Consider the following 8,068-nt stretch of genomic DNA (forward strand, 5'->3'; position numbering starts at 1 on the left):
AATCCTTAACAGTTCTACTCCTCCTCAAACTAATAATGGGATTAAATTGAGTTTTCTCTTTTAAGGATTCATCCTGGGCCAGTACATGCCAGTTGCTTAAAATGGCCATTTTATTTATAATTATTATTACATAACAGTAGGGTACGCAGACCCCAACAAAGAACATTTTTTTTATTTAGTCAATGCAGCTGTATATATCTGGGGTATGCAAACCCCGAAACTATATCCCCAGCAAAAGAGCTCTATAAATCCTCAAACAATGTCGCTTACAATTAGGGTACATCTCTTATTTGGGTAAATAAAAATCAGTTTTTATGTTCAAGTGAAAGAAAAGGAAGAAATAAAAACAAATTTTATGGAGGACAGGGGAACTCGAAACAGTCATGGAGCTTGGGATGTTATAATGTTAACATATTTTGAGTTAGAGGATTAAAAGGGAATGAAAAAATAAAATGGGAATCAGAGGATAACTGCTAATTTTGCCTAATGATTGTAGAAGATTGTACACTGTATATGATGAGAGACGTGAATAATGCTAGAAATGTAATCTTCATGCTTACGCTAATTGTTGTAACCAACTATCAACATGTATACCTTTTTGTTTTTCCTTAATAAAATTTGCTTAAAAAAAAAACATTCTCCTGCCAATTAGTTATATTATGTTTCTTCCCTGTACTTGACCAAGGGTATCTTGTTTAGGAGTCACTTTGTACATGTCTAATGTCAGTAGCCTTTAATAACAACCTTCCCAGTTTCCCTCTTATCTGCTCAACTAGATACCATTATGTCAAAGAAAATTGCTGCGTTATGTGTTGTATTTGTGTCTGAGATATACCGGTGTGTGTGTGTGTATATATATATATATATATATATATATATATATATATATATATACACTGCTCAAAAAAATAAAGGGAACACTTAAACAACACAATGTAACTCCAAGTCAATCACACTTCTGTGAAATCAAACTGTCCACTTAGGAAGCAACACTGAGTGACAATCAATTTCACATGCTGTTGTGCAAATGGGATAGACAACAGGTGGAAATTATAGGCAATTAGCAAGACACCCCCAATAAAGGAGTGATTCTGCAGGTGGTGACCACAGATCACTTCTCAGTTCCTATGCTTCCTGGCTGATGTTTTGGTCACTATTGAATGCTGGTAGTGCTTTTACTCTAGTGGTAGCATGAGACGGAGTCTACAACCCACACAAGTGGCTCAGGTAGTGCAGCTCATCCAGGATGGCACATCAATGCGAGCTGTGGCAAGAAGATTTGCTGTGTCTGTCAGCGTAGTGTCCAGAGCATGGAGGCATTACCAGGAGACAGCCCAGTACATCAGGAGACGTGGAGGAGGCCGTAGGAGGGCAACAACCCAGCATCAGGACCGCTACCTCCGCCTTTGTGCAAGGAGGAACAGGAGGAGCACTGCCAAAGCCCTGCAAAATGACCTCCAGCAGGCCACAAATGTGCATGTGTCTGCTCAAACGGTCAGAAACAGACTCCATGAGGGTGATATGAGGGCCCGACGTCCACAGGTGGGGCTTGTGCTTACAGCCCAACACCGTGCAGGACGTTTGGCATTTGTCAGAGAACACCAAGATTGGCAAATTCGCCACTGGCGCCCTGTGCTCTTCACAGATGAAAGCAGGTTCACACTGAGCACATGTGACAGACGTGACAGAGTCTGGAGACGCCGTGGAGAACGTTCTGCTGCCTGCAACATCCTCCAGCATGACCGGTTTGGCATTGGGTCAGTAATGGTGTGGGGTGGCATTTCTTTGGAGGGCCGCACAGCCCTCCATGTGCTCGCCAGAGGTAGCCTGACTGCCATTAGGTACCGAGATGAGATCCTCAGACCCCTTGTGAGACCATATGCTGGTGCGGTTGGCCCTGGGTTCCTCCTAATGCAAGACAATGCTAGACCTCATGTGGCTGGAGTGTGTCAGCAGTTCCTGCAAGATGAAGGCATTGATGCTATGGACTGGCCCGCCCGTTCCCCAGACCTGAATCCAATTGAGCACATCTGGGACATCATGTCTCGCTCTATCCACCAACGTCACGTTGCACCACAGACTGTCCAGGAGTTGGCAGATGCTTTAGTCCAGGTCTGGGAGGAGATCCCTCAGGAGATCGTCCGCCACCTCATCAGGAGCATGCACAGGCGTTGTAGGGAGGTCATACAGGCACGTGGAGGCCACACACACTACTGAGCCTCATTTTGACTTGTTTTAAGGACATTACATCAAAGTTGGATCAGCCTGTAGTGTGTTTTTCCACTTTAATTTTGAGTGTGACTCCAAATCCAGACCTCTGTGGGTTGAAAAATTAGATTTCCATTTTTTAATTTTTGTGTGATTTTGTTGTCGGCACATTCAACTATGTAAAGAACAAAGTATTTCAGAAGAATATTTAATTTATTCAGATCTAGGATGTTATTTTTGTGTTCCCTTTATTTTTTTGAGCAGTGTATAATAAATCTTCTCCATTTTTGAAAGTGCTTGCTTGTGTGTGTGCCTATCTTTCATTATATCTGAAAGTTCCATATGGAACAATTTTTTTTAACTGTTCCATAATGGTGTTTAGTGTTGGCATTTCCATCTGTAACCATCTCTGTAATATACATCTTTTTACTAACATGCAAATCGAATGAAACAGGCTAGGATGAGAACTTCTTGTACCCTCCTCTTTCCTCTGAGTGAAATAAGAAGAGCTGTGGGGTTAATTCCACTCTCTGCCCCCAAATATCTCTGATCATGTCCCCCACTTCTTTCCAGAGCTGCTTACTTTTCGGACAAGTCCAGGGCCCATGGTATAGGTCTGTATATCCTTGTCCACATTTAGGACAGTTTGTTATACGGTCAGGCTTTTCTGGGTGTGGGGGTATATTAAAAACATATATGGCTCTATATATGATTCTCAGCTGCGTATCTCTCCATGCTTCATTTACAATATGTCTTCTCACTCGCATCCAACCTCTTTGTATCATCTGAGCTATGTATCTTCTAACTTTTCTGCCCATTTTTTTAAGTCCCTAACCCTTTCATTCTGTGATTCTTCTTTTCGCATTTTATAGTAGATAGAAGAGACTGAGACCCTCCCAACTCCAGGATTTTATCTAGTGTGTTTTGATTCATTTCCTTATGTACCACTACTAGGTTTGAAGTGATAGCTTCTTTAATCTGAGCAAACTGAATAGTCTGAAAGGGGTTAAAGGAGAATTTATCTATTAACGCTTTCTCCTGAAGCCACCTGGGTTCCAAATCATGTAGTAAGTGTCCGACTTGTGTAATCCCTTTAGCTTTCCACTCTGTGAAAAGGCTATTTGTATGACCATGTATGAACTCTATTTTTTCCATATTGGAAGATGTTTAGATATTCTATAAGACAGCCAATACCTTTTTTTAATATTCTCCAAGTTGCTATGGTGTCTTTTATAAGTATAGACTGTTTAATCCACCCGGGAATATGCGTCAACCTAGCGTGTAATAGCGCCACCAGGGAGCACAGAAACCTCTTTCCAGTGATAGAGCCCAGTAATAACTTGTCCCATTAATCCAATCCGCTATATGTCTAGCCATACACGCTAAGTTGTAGCCTCTAATATCTGGAAAAGCTATGCCACATTTCTCTTTAGCTGCCATTAATTTATGCAAATTAATTCTGGAACGTCTTCCATGCCAAAGAAACACCGTAATAGCTTTTGTTAACCTATTGATATCCGCTTGTTTTAGTAATAAAGGAATGGTTTGTAATGGATATAGCAATTTAGACATGGACATCATTTTAAGTAGATGATTGCGTCCCATTAGTGATAACGGGAGATCGTGCCATTGCTGCAATTCTCTCAGAATCTTAGTAATCAGTGGAGCATAACTTGACTTCAAGGTGTTCCCTATTTTGATTCCCAGATAGGTTATATGTGAATTTGCTACCGGTATGACCTCTACTTCTGCTACTTGTTCCCTGTGGTACTTATTCTGCATGAAAAGTATCTCACTTTTTGTATAATTAATTCGAAGTCCTGAAAAGGACCCAAAGGTTTTTAATACTTGCGTGACTTTGACCATGTTTTTAATAAGGTAAGTCATAAATAATACTATGTCATCAGCAAATAGCGCTAGGGGCATGATATATGCTGACCTACTTCCAGTCCCTCAAAAATCTCGGATGAGTCTATGTATCTGGCTAATGGCTCTATTGCAAGGTCAAATAATAGGGGGACATAGGGCACCCCTGTCTAGTACCCCTCTGTAGGGTAAAAAAGTTAGACATATCCCGCAGTATATATCCTAGCCTTTGGGTTTAAATATGTCCTTTTTAAGAACTGTTCGGAATAGACTAGTAAAACCCATAGCATCTAAAACTAGATCCAGCCTGTGACGGGCTGAACCGTCACTGGGGCTGCTGGAGAAGCCTGAGGGCCAGCCTCCTTCCTACAGAGTATGGACCGAGAACTATGGAGACCCCCTCAGACCTTTTGGGGTTACAAGGAACTATGAACCCTGATTTATGTGTGTAATTTATATGCCTCATATTTCCTATTGCCCATTAAAAAGGCATGGTGTGGATTCAGCAACACAAAAAAGGTTAACTCTGCACTGAGACTCCCACTGATTGTGTTAGTGATGGGATTAAGATAGTTGATTATAATAGCAGCCGACTCCTATGATACACTCAGGAGATAATCCCATCACATGTGTCTCCTCGTCCCCTATTCATCCATTATGGAGGGGTGAAGATATCTGTTTGCATGTTCATTGTTGATTGTGTCACAGACAATGCCATTGTGTTTGTTGAATAGGGTTAGTTTGTGTTTAAACTGTACAGGATTGGCTGCTATGTCATGTCCTCAGTATGTCATGTGTCTATAAGTCAATGCTGTGTGTTCAATAAAGAGTTCCTGTTTTACCCTTCATCATGTTGAGGCTGGTGTTTGGGTAACTGTTCGACACTGGGGATTGCTATACGCTGAAGATTTGCTATACTCCCCTGGCTATACTATTGGCTCTTGTAAGAGCTGTTCCTGGTTCCTGTGGTGGTTTTGGTGTAGAGCGGAGTGCTTGGAGTCCTCGGGAAGCACTAGGAGCATCCATCAACGGAGGTACCCGGTCGGGGTGCTAGGAGATCCGTTACACAGCCATTTACAGCTAATACTGTCAAACGCCTATTCGGTGTCTAGCGTGATAATGGCTGAATTTCTCCCTTGATAGGTCGGTGATCTCGCAACCGACAACGCCAGTAGTACCTTGTGGATATTAGTAACTGCTGATCTACCTTTAATAAAACCCACCTGTCTTGGTGAAATTAGTGTTGGAAGACTAGCTACTAATCTATTTGCCAATAATTTGGAAAGTATTTCCAGTTCTTGATTTATCAATGAAATTGGTCTGTATGAGGGTGGGTCTTCCGGGTCCTTCACTTTTTTATGTATTCGGGTGATGAAAGCTGTATTCATGTGGTCAGATATTTTACTCCCTTCCACTATAGAAGAAAATAAAGTAGTTAGTTCTGAAGCTATCTGAGTACTCATTGCTTTATAAAAGTCAGAAGTATACCCATCTGGACCTGGGGCTTTTCCGGAAGGGAATGATTTTATAGTAGATTGAATCTCTCTGGCTGTTATCGGGGCATTTAAAGAGGCAAGCTTTTCGTTAGTGATTTTCGGTAGAGACAATGCATCTAGGAATGTCTGTCCCTCTCTTCATAAAACCTAGCAAAAAAATTCCTAAGTATTTAATTTATATGTTTATGTCTATGCTCCCTGTTCCCATCTCTCTTCATACTATTAATGTGCGTCATCGGGAGCCTATCTCTTGTTAAAGAGGCCAACAGTCTCCCTGATTTATGTCCATATTTGTGCAGCTCTACTTCAAGTCGAGACCTTTTTATAGTTTCCGGTCAGCCCACACGTCAAAGTCTCTCTGGGCCGAGATCCATTTATCTTTGGTGATCTGGGTCTGAGCCGGGAGAAAGTCTGCATATGCCTTACTCAAGTCATCACTCGTCCTTTCAAAATTTACTCTGGCCAACTTCTTTTTGGACGAGACATTTGCCATTAAGCGTCCCCAGGGCTTGAGGCAGCTCATATTCAAATATGTAGCGCAGATCTTTTGGCGGCACCGATTCAGTTATTCCTACCATTCTCAAGTTGCTCCGTCGAGATCTATTCTCTAAATCATCTACTCAATCATTTAGTCGGTTAGCTATCTGGAATAAATCTTGTAGTTTGTTGTGACCTCAGTGGAGTCTTCCTCAATACACGCCACCCTTTGTTCCACCTCAGAGAATGCTTGTGAAGTTCAACTTCTTCCTGTAGCTTGTTCAACGCTATTTGCACCGTGGATGACAAAGAGGCAATGATGTCTGGCGCTAGTTGTTTCACCACTTCTATGGAAAGCTGTTTTATGTCCACATTTCCCCCTGTATTATCAAACAGATCCACCTGTGAGTCCACTGGGTGGTTGTTGCGCTTTTCACAATCCCTATGCGCTAGGATGGAAGGTGGAGACAGCGCCATATTGGGAAGCGTGGGGCCCTGTGTGTTAGTAGTTCGGCCCGAGGAAGTAGTTTTCTGCCCGCTCGGGAGTAATGCTCCATACACTTACAGAAGCCAGTAAGTAGTAGAGTAATCTCCCGTTACTGTGGGAGGATATGGTCAAGTGGGGTTCTGTATAATTCAGTGGCGAGGAGCTGATGTCTCTGCGTCCTCACATATCGGCACCGGAACCGAAAGTCTCATGGCCTTTTTAGTAAAGAGAGCCATTGGGTTGTAATTAAAAGTAAAAACTGGTCTCTCACTCTTGCTTTTACCTCTAATCTATGTTTAATGAGGTCCGCTCGTTCTCGTGCAAGGGCCTTTCTATAGGCAGAGTCTATCACATTCTCTGGGTATCCTCTCTGCAAAAAACTTCTTTTTAACTTTAGATTGTTGAATAAACTCATCCCTATCAGTTACTATCCTTCTAAGGTGCATGAACTGTCCATACGGGACTGCCAATGGGGCGGATGGAAGCTACAATAGTGCAAGAGTGAATTTGTGAAAGTGGGTTTCCTATAGACAGCAGTACATAGATTACTATCTCTTACCCTAATCTTAATATCTAAAAACTACGACTCCTCAATGTATATCTTAGTGGTAAATTACATATTCATGTGGTTGGTCACATTCAGATATTCCGCAAATGCATCAAATTGCGCCATTCTACCTGTAAAGACATCGTCAATGAATCTCACAAATACCTTAATATATGCCACAAAAGGATTCCTCACCGTAAATACATATAGATCTTCGAAAACTGCAAGAAACAAATTGGCAAAAGTGCAGGAGACCGGAGTCCCCATGGCTGTCCCTGTTTTTTGTTTATGCCACTTTTTGCCAAACCTAAACGCATTATGGGTTACACTGGACCCCCAATTGTTGTGGTATCCTGGTATATAGGCTTTCTACTCCAATAGATGCCAACAAATATCCATCTTGCCATTCCAAATCCCTAATCACCTGCATTAGTGATGATGTTGATCAGTTGGATAAGCGAGTGATAGACACACTTTTGGAATTGCAGAGATGTGAACCACATACAGAGCAGGAGATGGTGAACGCTTTACTAAGGGTATTAATTAGATCCACGTTTTCCCCACCTTTGCCAGCTAGTGGCAAACTGGATTTATTTCAGAAGCAGGTACTTGAAGGAGTTAGAGCATTAGTGTACTCATGTAGTGAGAGCAACCTGAGTGAGGGAGAAAAAAAGAGCTTTAAAATGGTTGAGTAGTCAAAGGGATCTGATTGTCAAACCGGCCAACAAGGGTGGGAATATTGTGGTGATGTATAGGAATTATTATTACGTAAGTGAAGCAGAAAGACAATTGAATAATGAAGATTTACAGGTGAAACTTGAAAAATTTGAATATTGTGCAAAAGTCAATTTATTTCAGTAATGCAAATTAAAAGGAATTGCATTAATGCAGCTTCAAATTAGAATTTTGTGAAAAGGTTGAATATTCTCGGCTCAAAGTGTCAGACTCTAGTCAGCTAATTAATCCATACCCCCTTTGGGGTTTTTA

This window comes from Bufo bufo, chromosome 5 (genome assembly GCF_905171765.1).
Source record: "Bufo bufo chromosome 5, aBufBuf1.1, whole genome shotgun sequence".
In the NCBI taxonomy this organism is placed as follows: Eukaryota; Metazoa; Chordata; class Amphibia; order Anura; family Bufonidae; genus Bufo; species Bufo bufo.